General features: G+C 44.1%; 1 protein-coding gene across 1 annotated transcript in view; it reads left to right on the forward strand.

Moving 5' to 3' along the window:
- bnc2 (basonuclin 2) overlaps positions 1-17,072 on the forward strand; it is a 97,598-nt gene that overhangs the window by 34,732 nt on the left and 45,794 nt on the right. The gene's annotated exons all lie outside the window — the stretch shown is intronic.

Raw genomic sequence — 17,072 nt, forward strand, 5'->3', positions numbered from 1 at the left:
TCACTCCGGAGCACAGCGCAGCGAGACAGACAGAGGAAACAAAGCCGACAAAGAGCTCTCTTCGGGTTAGATGAGGGTGACAGACACTTAAGAGACCCAGCTTTAGTCACACATCTCTTGCCTCAGATCAGGGTGTTTTGCTAACAAGCTCTGCAGAAAGTTCCCTCTCTTGTACTCTGAAGCTTAAGAATAAAGGCCACTTCTTCATGATGAAGAGTTCTTGTGTAGAGTTGTGAGCTATTCACCAAGTCTCTTTTTTGCGGGAGTCTCAAAGAGGTGGTGTCCTATAATTGAATTAGCTGGCTTATTAGTGTTTGACATCGTAAGCTTGGCTATAAGTAAGGAAGTGGGGACTTGGGAAGTGGATTTAAAGAGCAGTGTTGGTTTTGGTTCTAATTTTACACTCTCCTGACACAAATTATTCCCCTCAGCTGCAGTTAGGCCCAGATATGGTAATGCTAATACTATGTGTGCAAGAGGGTTTAAGTGGCTCTCTCACCTAAATTGCCAAGCCTGGGAAACACAGTCCTCTGTAATCCTACTGGCTAAATCAATGTCAGTGGTGCGGATGCAGAAATAGGGGAATGGCTGCGATTAAAACACTATTCACAAGCAGTAGAAAGGGCGTCATTAGACAAAAACAAATAGATACTGAGTTATTGTTTCAAAGATTAGAACCAGCAACCTTCCTCATCCTCTGCTCATCTTTGGCTGCTCACAATCCTCTTATTTCAGCATGTCTTGATGGGGAAAAGCACAGTAAAACACTGTCGGTCGTAATTCTGTTTGTTAGCCGTGATGCTGATTTTTACCTCTTTTAATCTGCTTTAATTTGGTAAAATCTGATTCTGAATTACACTTACTTTCATGATCTCAGTGTGTTAAATCCAAGGGCTTTATCAGTATTATTTGTACTCACCGAAAGACAGAAACAACCTTTGATCAAGATTAACAGCATATGCTCTCTTTTGGTCTGTGCAAAGACACACCTACACATATACACACAAACGCATACTGCACAAACTTATTGAATCTGTTTCATCTGTCCTTTCGTCTTTCTCTCTCTCTGAGTTGTCGATATTCTTCTCCCCGTGCTCTGAGAACACAATTTCTTAAAAGTACAACTACATGGAGACGCGTCTTGAATGACACACAATCCAAATGTTTCCTTATTAATCAACTTCCAGTCAAAAGTAGTCTATTATTGATTGATTTACCTGGACAGTAAACTGTTAAAAAATTACTGGGCAGTGGTTAACTTCTTAATCATTTGTTAATTGCCAGCTTCCTTTGGGAGAACAAAAGGAACGTTGTGGCTCTTTACCACATCACCACAAGTGCTCTGACCATTTAAAAACACAGAAACACAAACGTTGGCATTCATTGCTCCTCCCCCAAACATATAGCGGGACAACTGGCAGCAAGCAAATTAATAAATGTGAGCCGTCCACAATTAGCCCTGGCTCTCAGTGGATGCATAATGGATCTTGCTACACAAAACGATTATGTGCCACTTGAGATAATGACAGATTGGGCTAAAAGGAGCTACTTCACCCACTTAGTCAACCCTCTTTGGGGGTATCACGCCGTTTGTGTCTGGTGAAAAGGGACGTGCCAGTGAGGCCTGCGGGGCCCTCAGCCTCCCTCGGTGCCAGAGGGCATACAGCCAAGTGAATGCCCTGCCTGACACATGATAAACTCAGGGACAGGTGACCAAAGCGAAGCACGGCATTCCTTGCGTTCCACACGAGTTTGCAAGTAATGACATGCCAACATGTCATTTTCACCTCTCATAAATCCTACAGGGAAGAAGAAGAAAAAACCAGGTCAACACTCTCACTGGTGTCAACAGGTATGATGAAAAGAGGGAGCACCAAGGTTGGACATTTTGAATATATATTGGCTACTGTTTTTCTCTTCGAGCTTAGCTCAGAGAAAGCTTCATTGTACTCATTTCAACATGAAATTTGAAGCGTTCTCAACGGCTACCAAATATAGTGTTGAGTGCAAATGCCAGGAAACTATACAGCAACTCCCACGTCACAGTTTTGTCACAGAATTACAGAACAGAAAATGCCAGGTTGAGTTTAAGTTACAAAGTGTATTGTTGGCAATACATACCTAGTCAGAGGCAGCAGACCTTAAAATAGAGAGTAAGGAAGAGAAAAAATAAAAAGACTAAGAGATTGGTGTTTCAAAGAATAGTTGCCTCACTGCATTGCTTTTCATCTCCATCCTCGCTTGTCTCTCTTTTTTGGCCCTGGTCTTGTATTTGTCCCACGTATTATTCCCCACTGCCCATGACATACTGGAAATGCCTGGTTAAGTGCTGTTCTGACATTAGCTGAGTGTAGTCACAGCATTTGGCCTGGGGACAAATTCTAGAAAAGCCCTATAAATATGGATGCCACCCACCCCTCCTCTTTTCTTCCGCTTTCCATGTCCCCACTATTTGTTTACTCACACTGACAGAGATACACTCGCTTGCCCGTCGGTGCTCACCACCTACGCCTGCTAAACAAGTGCCAAAGAGCTCGCAAATGCTCCAGCCCGTCCTGTAAATAGTGCATCCGCCAATGCCAGGCAGCTAGCTAGCGCCGCGGCCCCAGCTGCCTGAACTATTTCATAGGCCGATGAATCCGTTAGCCTCCGAGTCACTCTTCGCTTGCCCGCGTGTGTTAGCGAGTGTCGTTGTCGCCTGCTGCTGCGTGGCAGAGCATCACACCCAGAGAGCTTCGCGCTGCATGAATACGATGCCAACCGAGGCCAGGCGTCTTCCTCTGTGCCCACCTTTGCCCCCCGGCGCGGTGGCTGCCCGGGGCTGCACTGATGCCAGCGCGTGCGGAGCTGCAGGAGGGGTCCCCATGGGGAGGAAATGGGCCATTAGTACAGTCCTTGCCCCGGCGTTTTACTCCACTTCAGTACACATCACAGAGGGCCGCCCTCTCACTAACTAGCTAACACATGCTAATTAGTCTGGCGACAGAGCCAGTTCCCTCCTTGCTTTGGGAGCACATGTGTCGCTTCAGAGCAAAAGCTCGCTGCTGCTTCGTTACGTTTTTTTTTTTTATAGCTTTATTGCACCTCAAATATGCTTGGAATGTAGGACAGAAGCTTGGAGTTTTAGAGTCGCCTGAGCAATATGATTGAAGGTTCAGGGTTCAGTCTGGTGTGGGTAACTGACAACTCACTGCTCCAATCAGGCCTCTCACCGACATGAACTGCTGCTTTCTCACTTTCCTTACCTTCCAGATTAGTGTGGCGCGCCGGCTGCTCTCCAACCAACTCGCCTCATCCTGCAACGTCTTCATTTTCTGGAAACAAGAACAACCACAACCTTAATGAAACTTAATGATGATAGTCATAACACAACAATAATCCAGTGGTCTGGAAAACTAATCAATGCGTCTTCTCTCCTTCCCCTAATGACCTGTGAAAACAAAGCAATAAAAAGGCGTGTGTTTATTTTGGCCAAAGCAACAGGCTGATAAGAGCGTCTGGCTGATTAGCGCACCACACAAAGCTAATGTCACAGCGCGAGGTAAAGGTGCGTGCGCGTGCATTTCAGAAACCTTCCTCTTAATGGAAGGTCTGCGTGCCAATTTTAATTTCTCATCCACTCTACTTGTTATCTGTGGGTTGGATGAGCATTTCCTGTTTCATGTCCATACACTTTCCTGTTACTGTAACTGTAGTCGGTGGGGGATAGTTTGTCATCCCAGTGGTACAATGATGAACACATGTTGTTTCCCTTGTCCTCTGTGAAGTGGCTGACGGGCTGAGCTTTCGTTTTAGCACGCCTCTTGTCTTTGGGTCTCCGTCTGATTCCTCCCAGACTTTGGCCCTTCACCGCAAATCACTGTGGTGTGTTGTGTACAGCTTCACATGTGGACACACATGTGGCCCTAAAATGGCACAAAAACACCGTCCTACAAATTGATCTTTCCCTTGTTTGCAGGAAGAAATTCAAAACCAATGTATTTTTTATTTTCATTTTTTTAAACAAGCTTGTGATTACCATCATTTATTTACAGTATATGTTGTTTGAGTGACCACTTTCATTTCGTAAATACAGACAGGGAGAAGAAGGAAAACTATTATTTGGTGTTCAATGTGAAGTGCGTAAAAGCACACCGGCACACTCGTTTTATCAGTTTTGATCAGCAGCAATAACCACTTTTGCCACCACATGCTAGAGCATATTATCTGCATCTTGCCACTAGAAATAAGTACCAGTCAGTACATAATTTACCTCAGTAGAAAACATGATATGTACATCTGATACACAAACACACAGAGGAAAAGACCATGTTTACACCGTTCCCCTGTGTCCAAACCAAATACAACATATGAATATTGTAGTAGGACATCCAGAGCGTTTTTTAATTCTCAGAATTAAAATGATCCAACAAGCCCTGTAATACATGTATTTCTTATTCCCTGACCATATCATACGAATACCTAAACACACCACACATTTCACATGACAACATGGGAGATCAGTGTCAGGTGGATTACATGGAATGATGGGGTGATGGGTCTTTTTTTCCTGCTTGCTGAAGAATCTGGTGTCCTGATTAAAAATTTCAGCTCCACTGCCTTTCTAATTAATTAGCGAGGCCACTCAGAGGAGCGCTGTGGACCAATTAGTCTCGAGCAAGCCGATGATGCCTATCGCTACAGCATCACTGTACAGCTGTCGCTCCCCGCTCCGAGGACGGCTGGGGATTGACCCTCAGGTGCTTGCACAGGTTCAAACAGCAGTGTGCGTGCATGCACACCGCAGCAGATGAATGCATTCATTCACACAGTGTAATAATGATAGTAATACAAAATAACAGAGGAGATCAAAAAAATGTCCGTGTATTGATACACCCATGAACACAATATCACAGTCATACAATTTGCTGTCAATCAACAGAAAATTCATCTGTGGAAATGTGAGTAATTTATCAGCTGAAAATACATATTCCGGATACAGTTTCTAAAAAACATGTTTTTTCCTCCTTTCAATCTTTTGAATGTTTGCGATTTTTTAATGTTGATTAAACATCCTATTATGTAAGACATCCCTTTCTTTCCTGCTAAATTTGGTTGGGTATATGACTTATAATATACAAGTATAATAATTATAATATATAATAATTCTGATATTGTATTATTATACATATATATACATATATATATATATATATGTTTATATATAATAATATAATACTGAAATTGTTAATATTGCTGTGCCTACTTAAAATGGCAACATTCAAAGATATTGTAAGGAAATGCAGCTGGAAAATGTGAATATTCATCAGATTGTTAAGACCAACAGTTGGCCATGTTGCGCTGTGTCTATACAACGTGAATTTGGTTTAAGCTACCGTAGTTGACCTTGTGAGCTGCATGGCTTTGACAAAAAGACAAAAGTCACTTGAAGACACTGAAGTGGCACCTCTTGCATCCTGATGGAACAAGAACTAAAAAAGCGGATGAAATAAGGAGGACCTGTATCCGTTTCTCATCATGCATGCTGACCACAGTGCTGGGTGGGGAGGTGTTTGCACTTCTTTAGAGGGGGGGGGGGGGAGTTTGCTGACTTTGTGAGAACGGACTACTTATAAGACCGAGGAAGCTCATTTCCACTTCAAGGGGTCGTCTGGAACATGGCATCAGCAGGCCTCTCTTTTAGCTATTGCCCGCTACGCATGTGTATGTGTGTACTAGCATATGTGTGTATTAATGCATGTGCGTGCCCTTGTGCACAAACACACACACCACATAATCTGATCGTCTCACATTCACAGATACTCATAATGTCTCCCCATCGCCTCTTCTCCGAAAGTCTAATGTTTATTCGTACGAGAGGAAAATGCGCTGATACAGATTTTCTTCAAGACTGAAAAACAGCCAAAAGCACACCAAAAAAATGGAACTTCAAAGCCCCCAATGGTGGCACGTTAATGAACACACCATACAATTCACACACACAAACAACTGCGTAACGTCTTGCAAAAAATGCACTCTCTCTTACAAGTGTTATTATAAAATGGAGCGTGGATTGGCATAAGAAAATGTGTGTGTCTCTGTGTGTGTTTGCACAATGTAGACACACACTAACACGAGTCACTTTGCAAGCACAAACAGTCAATACTGTAGTGGCTGATTAGTATGAGAAGAGGGAATGAATATTGGAGAAGGGCTCTCTAGAGCCACCCATGAAACATGGAGAGGATGTCAAAGCATTTTGTTCCCATTTCGTTCATTAGATCTAACTCAGGCTAGTCAGACGCTCAAAGTGTTTTCAAGTGTATTCACGCGCACGCACGCACGCACAGACACACACACACACACACACACACGCACACACACGCACGACAAAAACCCATAAGTCGACATAAGTAATTAATTTTGCCTTTCTATTGGGAAAGTCCAAAGAGCCCAATTAACATGGCTAATATTGCTGCATCGTGGAAAAACAACCTTTTTTTTTAAATACAGAGGGAATATTCAAATGACTTGCCTTCATTATTCAAATGTAAAAGCAAAGTTATCACTGGGGAAAGAGACAAGATGGGATTCACACTCGCAGGAGCAAGAAAATGATAATCAATCTTTTATTTCTGAAAAGCAATCAAATAAACAGCATATGTGATTTTCCTTTATCTTGGCTGTATTTGTGTCATCGGAAATCTGAGGATTTCTTTCAATTATTATTGTTTTTCACAAGAGATTATTTTGTTTGTCTTGACTAAGTGCCATGTTGCAGTGATAATTGTGAACTATTCAATTTAAAATATAACAGATTTGTATATCTTGACAGCATGTTCACAGTTTAGTATTGGTAATGACATTAAACAGTAAGTCGAGTCCCGAGTAAAAAGGATTTTTGACTTTTACAGTTGGTCCAGTACACATGCTCGAACGAGAAGGCCAAGACTCACTCAGTGGCCAAATCCTACCGCTTTGTAAGCAACACTCTGCAGAAATGGAATCAAACAAATAATATTCTTAATTTAGAGAGTGAAAATGTAAAAGGTCAGAGACAGGAGTGAGGGACATTTTATAGTTTACTTGAATCTGTTTTTATAGATTGCTATTGTGGTACTGTGTTTTCTATTTCCACGGCTCGTTGGGGTATTTGTTTTCTAGTGAACTTGGGGGCCCCACTACTGCATGGCCCAGGCTCTTGGCTCCGCTCTCCCACTCGTATAGCTATAACAAAGTCAATATTACAAAGAGGTAACACATGTCGAGGTATGCTTCAGGCCTGCCCTGGTGCTGTGATCCTGGATTGGGACACACACACACTCAAACACACACACAAAAACACACAAAAACACACTTTAAAAGAATGCATGCCTTCAAAAGTAGGATGCCTTCGTCCATGAAGAAAAAATGTATGCCACTTTTTTCATCTCTTTGCAAATTTGTACTTCGGTTGAAGCTGGTATTTTGTCTTTCACACGTGAAATTGTTCATGTGTGTGTGTGTGTGTGTGTGTGTGTGTGAACTTCCTACACAGTGTTATGTGTGAGTGAAAAGTACTTGTTGGTGTCTGAGCGTTCACATACATTTGGAGTGTGTGTGTGCATGTGTGTGTGTGACTGCGTGCGTGTGGGTGTGTGTGCATGAGTGAGTGAGCGTGCACGTGTGTGTGTGTGTGTGTGTGTGTGTGTGAGGGCCAGTTTGTTTTGTTTTTCCCTTACTTCAGCACATCTGAGAGAGCTTTTCTGGAACTCCTGAGCCCTGTCCAAACAAAGATGGCTGAATGTGAGGGATGGAGGGGAGGTGGATCAGGGTGTGCGTGCGTGTGTCGGTGGATGTGTGCGTGTGCGTGTGTTTGTGATTTTTCAAGTAAGTCGGGACCAGAAGGGCCTTGCAAAAAACCAAAAGGAGGGAGGACGGGAGGGAGAAAACCGAGCCCCTGAGAAAGGCAGCTGGAAACACGGAGACTTGCGGTCTTTCTCCCCCTCATCCCCCACCTCTCTCTCCCTGGTCCAGCTGCACTCAGATGTGTCTGCCTGCCCCCTCCCCCCCCCACTCCCAAATACCCCACCACCCACCCACCCCTGCGCTCCCAAGCTCAATGCCACTGCCAAGGAGGGAGAGAAAGAGGGAGAGTGTCGCAGCTGGTAATACTTACTGGCCATTTTGCCGCGGTAGAGGCATGAGATTCATTAGGCCAGGGCCCGCGTGTTATGTGCTGAGTACCGGCCGTGTTATTGTTAGGATGTGGTAAAATTATAAATATGGACGGGTGAGGGGGATTTGGGGGTGCAGGAATCTAAGTGGAAGGGCTGGAGAGGAGCGAGAGAGCGAGGTGGTGGTGGCTGAGGTTCGGTGGGGGGGGGGGTCAGAGGAGAAACATGCCAGTCATTAAATCCTCTGCCACAGTCTTGTTTCTCATGATTGGGTGGCGATAAAAAAGCCTGTCACAATTTGTCAAAGTTAATGACTCAACGGCACACCAGCCCTCACGCGCTGGAAGACACGCCAACATATGTCGAATTAGTCAATAGCTTTATAATTGAAGAAATAAGGATTCCGGCTTTAGCCAAACGAAGCGGACTTAGAGGGCCCTGAGAGAGGGAATTTGCAATTTGGTCAGGTCGATTGCAGAATGGCAATCACCACGGCTTAGTTAGCACTGCTTTCCTCACGCAACTGTACGTTTCTTTCTTTCTTTTGCGTTCTTGCTTTCTTTCCTCCCTTCCTCCCACTTACTTGAGCTCCTCTGTCTTCTTTGTGACCTGAGACTCTGGAACAGCGTCTAGCCTCCACTTCAGCTCCTCTATCTCTGAACTTTGTAAGACTGATAAAGACACTCAGATGGACTCCTTTGGTTTGCCGTCTCCCTCCTTCTTTCATTGTCCCACCACACTCACACACACAGGCACGCACACACACACACACACACACAGTCGTCCAAAGACACTCCTCACTACTCCCCTCGTTGTGTGGCTTTGGGAGTGACACGCTTGTCATTGCAGTAATGTAGCCATTGGTTAACCGTCTCTCTTCCTCTCCCTCCCCTCTTTGTCCGTATCTCCGTTTTTTGTCGTATCTTTTTGTGTCATTTGCTGACCGACACTAAATACTAATAAAAGTTGCAGCTGTTTTCTTGGAGTGTTTGGAGTGAACAACGAAACTGAATCAGGAGTCTTCTAACTATGCTGGCTGAGGTAAACGACTGCATAAATCTGTAAATAACAACAATCTGGGCCTTGATTTGTCTTTCTTCTCGCTCTGAGACTTTCTGTGATATTGTATAATGTCGGCGAATGTCGCACTCGGTTGCAAATAATGTGACGAGAGCAATTATCTCGGTTCAGCATAGATATCCATAGTTTAGTATTTCTGGAGCTGTTGGATTCGCAGGCCCAGGTGTTTACAAGTAAACCACCGTGCCGACACACTGTTTGAACTAAACTCTGAGGAAAGAAACAAATATTATTGCCGAGTCGTGTGTCTTGAAAACCAGCCAATATGTCTACAGTAGTGTTCGGTTTAGTTGCAAAAAAACATATACATAATTTGTAGATTGCTTACACACAATTAGTGCAGCCGTTTTTACATTAAAAATGGTCAAAGAAAATAAAGAGCTATTGGCAAGATTACATCTAGGAACTGTTCCAAGAATTCTCTGGCTGCGAGCTAGTTTGAGTAGGGGAATTCACTGAGCATGTGTGTGTGTGTGTGTGTGTGTGCACATTTGCATGAGAGGGAATGTGGGGAGAGTGTGTGGGCGTTTGTATGTGTGTAGTTCAGGAGGTAGGGTCCCACCCTGTAGACTAGTGTGATGACTAAATGTCAATTTGGGGGAGTCTCAGCAGCGCTGGCCTCCTGTCGTCACGCTGCTTTCAAGTCTGCACCGTTTGTGTGTGTGTGTGTGTGTGCGTGTGTACCGTCGCCCACGCCAACCAATGATCGCCATGGAGATGTCCCCTCGCAGAGAGGGGTCGGCAATATGTCTGGCCTGTGACTAATATTTTCTGTTTGTGTTAGGGTGTAGATGGCCAGGGAAGTAAAGAGCAGACGCTGTTGGTCATCTTCTCTCCCCTCTCTCTATTTCGACCAGCCCAAACACTCCTTCCATTTTTCTTTCACTCCCTTTCTCCTCTCTCAAGCATGTGTCTAGTCGCACTGAGGGGTCATGCGACTCCCTCAAGTCTCCAGGGAGAAAACAAACATGCATGGTCCTCGGTGTGATATTTGCATTCAGCGGGGGCGATCGGTGGGCCGGTGAGTGCAGGTGTCAAGTCGGGCAGGGAGTTGTCCTTATCTGGCAGAGGTCGCTCCTTCTGATAGGCTGAAGGTCAGAGCAGATCTAGGATGCATTGACGACAACAGCCTCTTTCATTTGTGTTCCTTCTTTCCTGTCCACACAATGGCCAGTGATAAGGAAGCGTGAACTCTGGCTTTTTTGTTACACTTCCTTGGCAAAGCATTCCGGGGGACATTTTAATTAAGTGACATTTGGATCATTGATTCATTGTGGAAGTAACATATACAAAGCAAACACATTTGGTTGCAGCCGCTCAATTATGAGGTATTCGTTTTTGTTCATTGAGCTTGAATGTATTTGTTGTTTAGACGTGTCGACGAAGAAACAAACAAAAAAACAAGTCATGGCATATATACTGGACAGGCCATCAAGAGATGAACAATAAACTTCAAAGCCCTCTACGGTAATCAAACTATAAACCTCAAACATATCTTAGGAATTGTACTGCCCTCCGTTATTTACTCTGTCGACATATAGTTTGACATTGATAGGAAATACCGTTGATATTGGTCACACAGTATAGATCAGTTAGATATAAAGTTGAACTGTGACACCAACATAGAGTTCAGTTTATCATTTAAAATTAGTATACAAACTTTAATTTAGTTAACCTTTACTTCCCCTCATCAGCTTTCCTCGGCCTCCTCCACCTTTGCTAGAGCACCTTTTCTCCACCTTACCGAGACAGCAGCTTGCCTGACCCCCCCCCCCCCCCCCTCCTCGAAGCTCCCCCCGCTGCTCCCCTTGCTCTCTCACTTCTCTTCCTTTTTGCCAACTTTACCTTATTTCTCTCTCTTTCTCTCCCTCCATCCCCTCCCTGCCTCCCCGAGCACCCTTCTTTGAACCTGGCCTTGTCTCTGTGGACCCAGAGGTCTGTCACTGGGCACTGGGCAGATGGTTTGATCTCTGGCTGGGGAAATGCTTTGAGGAGAGCTGAGAGGGGCCAGGGGCCTGGACTGGGGGCCTCTGCCTGGACCTGCTGTCGACACAAAATATGGGGGAAACTGCTGCTCCCTTGATTCTCGGGTATTTGAACTGACAGTGTAGTCCAGTGTTAGCAGTGAGGTACAGATCTCCATCTAAACCTGCACTGACTGAAAGCATTGCATATGATAGCGAGATCAATGGGTTATGTTTCGGTCCAGTATTGGAATATTATTCCCCTTCTCGGTTTCCCAATATCAAAGCCAGCTGGGTCCTTTTACTTACTTCATAAACATGCATGACTGTCCTGAAGTACACGCACAGCTATTTATCATACGAGTGAGTCAGACTGAGAGTTGATCTGATTTGAAATGTTTCGGGGTAGTTCTGTGACCGAGTCAATCCACACAGAAAAGGGCAGGAATGTTGAAAGCAGTAATGTTGTGCAGCAATAAGATGGGTGCTGTGACTGCAGAGCGTGAGTCACATCTGACGGCTGACAAACATAAAAAGACAGGACTGGACCTCCGGTCAAAGTTAAAACTGGACGTCATCTGGAATGACAGATATCATCACCACTCACAGTGTAGTTGTTTGGATTGTCCAGTTTTGAACTTGAGATTTATGTTCCCGATAAGTGTTTCTTAACAATGACGGCTGTATTGAAGTTTCATTACGAGCAGGCAGCAAACCCACATCTGGCATGTGCTCACGAAAAGGTAGAAGAAAGGGTTTGATGTGTCAGATTGCATCACAAACAGGCTGAGGTCCAGAGTCCTGCCAAACATGGGACTTTATTTTTCAACAGTAATCTTGTAATCTATTACATTTCAACCCGACTTGTTAATTTGTTATTACTCCTTCCCAATTGAGCAGACTTGAAGTTATGAACCTTTATTCGTTGGATCAGCAGGACCTAACATGGCTACATCGTGTTGCATTCATAGCAGGTGAAGTGCAACACAATCTGAGAGGCACTGCCAAACATCTGAAACTTGTTTTTCTTAGACACAATATGTTCACAGATTATTTTGTTATTCCCCAGTCTTTGTTTATTTTACAATGCTCACTCCATTTCCAAACTTCATTTTCACATTTGGCTCTTTTCAGTGTTAGTCTAAGTAATTCACAGTAAGTTGCTAACATGCCTTTAAATAGCTTTTAAATCTGAACGTTGAAATAAATCTTTATATCGATTTAGATTTGAGGCGCAGCGTTGATTGACAAGGAATGTCAAATTCTGTCAAGTGACAAAGAGCATTAATGAAAGGTGCGTGCAAACAACCGACATGGCTGCGTCCATTTGTTTGGCTTAGAGACGGGAGAAAGAAAGGAAGAAAAGAGAGGGGTCCCAGGTCTCCACATGAATACATGAAAACACATGCTTCTCTTCTCCTTCTGTAATCCACCGGGGACTCACGCCCCATTTGGTTCCCATTAGCATAGCTCTGGTCGCTCTGCCCCGTGTCAAAGCCCAGACGCACAGCTGCACAGAGGACAGGGACCTCCGGCTCCGTGACTGCCAGCCGCCAGGCTGCAAAACCAGAACTGACATGGAGGACGGGCCTCACACTGTGGGGATTTCGGAGGGAAGACGCTTGTCTTCCCTCCGAAATGTCGACTACAGTAGAGCACACCAGCTTTACACTGAAGGCAGTGCACAAGTCATTAATCGCTGTTTATTCTGTCGCACTTTGTGAGGCAAGAAAAAGCTCCGCTTCAAGTCAAATCCACTCTGAAATCAAACAAGCAAAAATTAGCCATGGCATGAGGTATTTGCTCCCCTGTATTTTGTGGCGTGCTGTGTTTGACTACAAAGACTTTCTTTATTCGCTGTGTTTTACTTGTCACCTGTTTCCAATATGGACATCGTGAAGTCCTGATCTATCTGATGGAGCCAGAGCCTTGTTTTATGACACGCAAAGCTGCTGTGCCTCTTTTCTATACACACGTTGGCTGCACATTTCTGGCAGGAAATTGACGGCATTTCAGCAGCTAACTCATGGATGAGATAATATCTTGTGGGTGGAGGAGAGGACAAGATGCTCCCAGTGTTTTACAGTGACCCTAAGCAGAAACAAATTTAAATCTGAAGCTGCTGCTGCAAAGACACACACACATGCGCATGCACACACAGGGTTTTCATTTAAATCTCGGCTTTCCTTAACTCACCAAACAAGAGATGTGGTCTGTGGCTGTGTGTTGAACATGGTAAAGGTTTCAATTAAAGTAGAAAGAACAATACCCGACCAGCATCTAGCAGCTGGGTTGGCTTCTCCACTGTACGCTGTCAAGGGAGGATGCAGAGAGGCTGAAAGAGACTACCGGTAGACGGTAGTGGTGTTTTAGTGGTGTTTTCGGTGGCATATTGTTACCACGTCAACTTTAAAATATGACAAGGCAGTAAAAAAGTTGTGCAGGATCACTATCAGTGATATGGTTTCATAGTCTCTGTAGACCTCTACATATGCTGCTCGGGACTTATTTGCGCGTATCGTCTGTTTAAAATCCTGATTGGACCCAAACTACAGGAGTCCAAGCTGAACACATCTTGTTCTGCAGCTCCTCTTTTCTTCAGTCCATCCGTCCCACTAACAGTTTTTTAATTGAGAGTCCTCAACCAGTCTGATGCTGGCCATTGCTGACCGTCAGTGTTTATACAATTGGGCTGGGACAGGGACCGCGAGCCAAGCAAAACATCCATGAAACATCAAGCCTCCAGCTAAACAAAATCCAGCAGTGAGACACACACACTTGAGCCAGATAAGGGTCAAAAATGATGCTTTCCGAACGCAGCTAGGTTAAGCTGTTGACCATAGCGGTAACACGGCAGCTGTGTGAGAGTGTTGACTGTTGTCTGGGTCTAATTGCTACAGCATTGTGGGATTTTCTCCACTCGCTAACAGCTTTCCCTTTTGAGCCGCTCATTTCTCTCGTGACTTACAAAGTCAAACACACTCGTTCACACACATCCCTCTGTCCTTTTGCTCGCCGTCTTCCTCCTTTGTTGCGAGCCAAAGAGGAAACCCTGGCGAGACGCGAGCACGGTGACTAATGCCGTGTATCTGGCCGGGCCTCAGATAGCACAGCCTCCTCCCCTGCCTGCTGTGACAAATGTGTGCGAGTGTAGCGGTGGGATCCGGGCCCAAGCATGTCCCTGAACCGGCCCCGGCCAGACACAGGTTAAATCTAGGCCAAATGCAGACCAGATCCAATCTGGCAACAGAAGCAGAGTTTTTGAGTATGTGAGAATCATGAGAAGAAGTATTTATGATTCCGTCTCACTCGTTTCCTCTGACAAACCACACATGCCGGCGAACTCACATCCTTGATGATGTTGCTTTTGATGGCCATCTTTGACACATTCTTCCGCTGCCTCTCTTAAAAAAATAACACTTCTGTAATCAGTCTGTAATCTTTCATCTTATTGCGTATGATCAATTCTGATGCCGTCATATCACAAACATCTCCTGTGTTGCTCTTCTCTTACAAGTTCCCCAACTGAACATGGAAACAGTGCACAAATGAATCCCAAGAAAATAACAGGCACAGTACGTCCTCTCCTTCTCTTTTCCTCCCGTCAGTGCCTCCTCAGTTGAGGGGGCTTGCTGCTTTAATGCTCCTTAATGCCGCTGTCTGCTTAATGGGCCAGATATGAGAGGTGCTGCTAGCCAGCGTAATAAGTCAGTGATTAGAGGGCGCCTTGTCACAGCAGCAGCCCCGCAGACAGTGGCACGCTCTAATTGCCGTATTAGACGCCCCTTAACTATCTTGTCAGCTGTCAGACCCCGGCTCATAAACAGCAGAGGTGCATTTGATATTTCCAATTGTTTATTTCCATCTGCTGCCGCACAGAGAAGTAATTAAGAAAAGGGTTGCGTTGGGTGATATCACCGTGATAAATTTGGGTTCTCTACATGAGAGTTTGCTCGATCGTTATGCAAGAAGTGTTATATAAAGGGGGAATTATTGTGAGGCATAATGTCTGCCACGGAATCGCACACAACATTTAAGGTGAGCTGACGGACAAACAAGGAGTAAAAAGTGGCTTGTGTGAGACCTAATTTCTGGTTCTGCTCTATGAAATCGATGACAATGTGTATTGCATATCCCAGAGCCGAATATGAAGTCTTCACATATTGCACATGTTGTCGGACCGACAGTCTAAGAGTAACTATTCACATTTTTGCTGCAAAAATGATGATTAAAAGATGATCAAAATTGTTGCCGATTAAGTTTCCATCAGTCAACTAATACAAATGAATTGACTAATTATTTCAGTTCTTAACATTATCGAAAGTTTTGGATTTTTAGGGAGCAATTTCCTGGAAATTTATGTGAAATCCATTCTCGATGCATCCATAACCACGAGTTAAGATCTGGTGACAAAATTGGAGGTTAAATTGTCAGTATTTTACATTGTGACAATAATTAATAGGAAACTGCATTTGAATGTGAAGAACAGTAAAATAAAACAGCTTTCTGAGTCTATCCTGGAACTGAAAGGTCACAGGGTCGACCCATCCCCGGTCAATGGATGTCTGCTACATAAGTGTCCTTGAGTGGAACTGAACTCCCTTATTGCACGTTGCTCTGGATAAGAACGTCAGCTCAGGACATAATTTATGTACACTCAAACTGACACATGTTGTGTAATCCTCACACACGGTGAGGATTGCCGTGCCTGCACCTGGAGAGCTTAAAAATGGTGTGAAGTCAAATAATCTCAGCCAGTGTCTCAGCCGGTGTCAAACGGTGAGGTGACATGGTTAGAAGTGGTGTTATTTTGTGTTTAATCTTGGATTAGCCCATGTTCACTTTGACACCACCAGTTACTAATCTGGTTTACGACACCTTAGGGTGAGCAAGGGGGGGATTCTGATAGATTTCATGGTCCCTTAGTAGATTATCAGTGAGCTGAGTTTCATATGCTGAATTACAGGATATTGGTCTAATCCACCAAGTAGGTAACATCCTTTCCTCCCGCTAAATACCAGAACGTGCTCTCGGTTCAATGCCGGTGCACATAAGGAAAGAGCGCAACTATTCTGTCCCCTCTAATCGTGCATTGACGTGTGACAGAAAGGTGGATCTATGTGTCTGGAAGTGCTGATCGACTGTTTCAGACATTGTGAAATATATGTTTGCTGATGCAAACATGGACTCCAACCTACGACCCTTTGTGTGTACGTCTGTGTCACATTATTGTCATACTGTTGTCTTATTATAACATATGTGACAGCATATTTAGGGCAGATTGTAAATTCATAAAGTTTCATGCTCTGATAATTAGCTTTGGTGTGAGGACGAGCACTTTGACGTGGATCTCTAGCGCCTTCCCGTTTTGATATGACAAGTTTGCTCAGGACTGGATTATTAGGATTTTCCTGAAAAAAGAAATATGCAACCACTCACAGCAGTCCCCTTGTACACTACACCTAACCTCCCGCCTCAACCTTTTTGCCTAAATAACTAACACTTTTCCTGGTTAAATACATTTAAATAAATTAAATGAAAACACCATTCGCCAACGTCTCAACACCATATGTGCCAAATGTAAAATACATGATCCTTATCCCTGTTTTTTTATATTAAGCTATTAACTACACACTTATATTACAAGGAAATACAGCATTTGATTTTTAAAGGAGATAAGTGTTTCAAGAGGGAAACGGGGCCAATGTTTTGTATCCATAAGCACGGTTTTCTGCACAGATCCTTCTACATCTGCAGATTCCTTTTGAAGCAGTTTAGTTTGCAGTAGTGTGACTATCTTTATCCATCAATTAATCGGGATCATGTACAAAAAATGATGAACAGGGGCTGCAAGTGCTTATTTAGATTCATGTTACTAATTCCTTTTTTCTCT

This window comes from Pseudoliparis swirei, chromosome 24 (assembly GCF_029220125.1).
Source record: "Pseudoliparis swirei isolate HS2019 ecotype Mariana Trench chromosome 24, NWPU_hadal_v1, whole genome shotgun sequence".
NCBI classification, from domain to species: domain Eukaryota; kingdom Metazoa; phylum Chordata; class Actinopteri; order Perciformes; family Liparidae; genus Pseudoliparis; species Pseudoliparis swirei.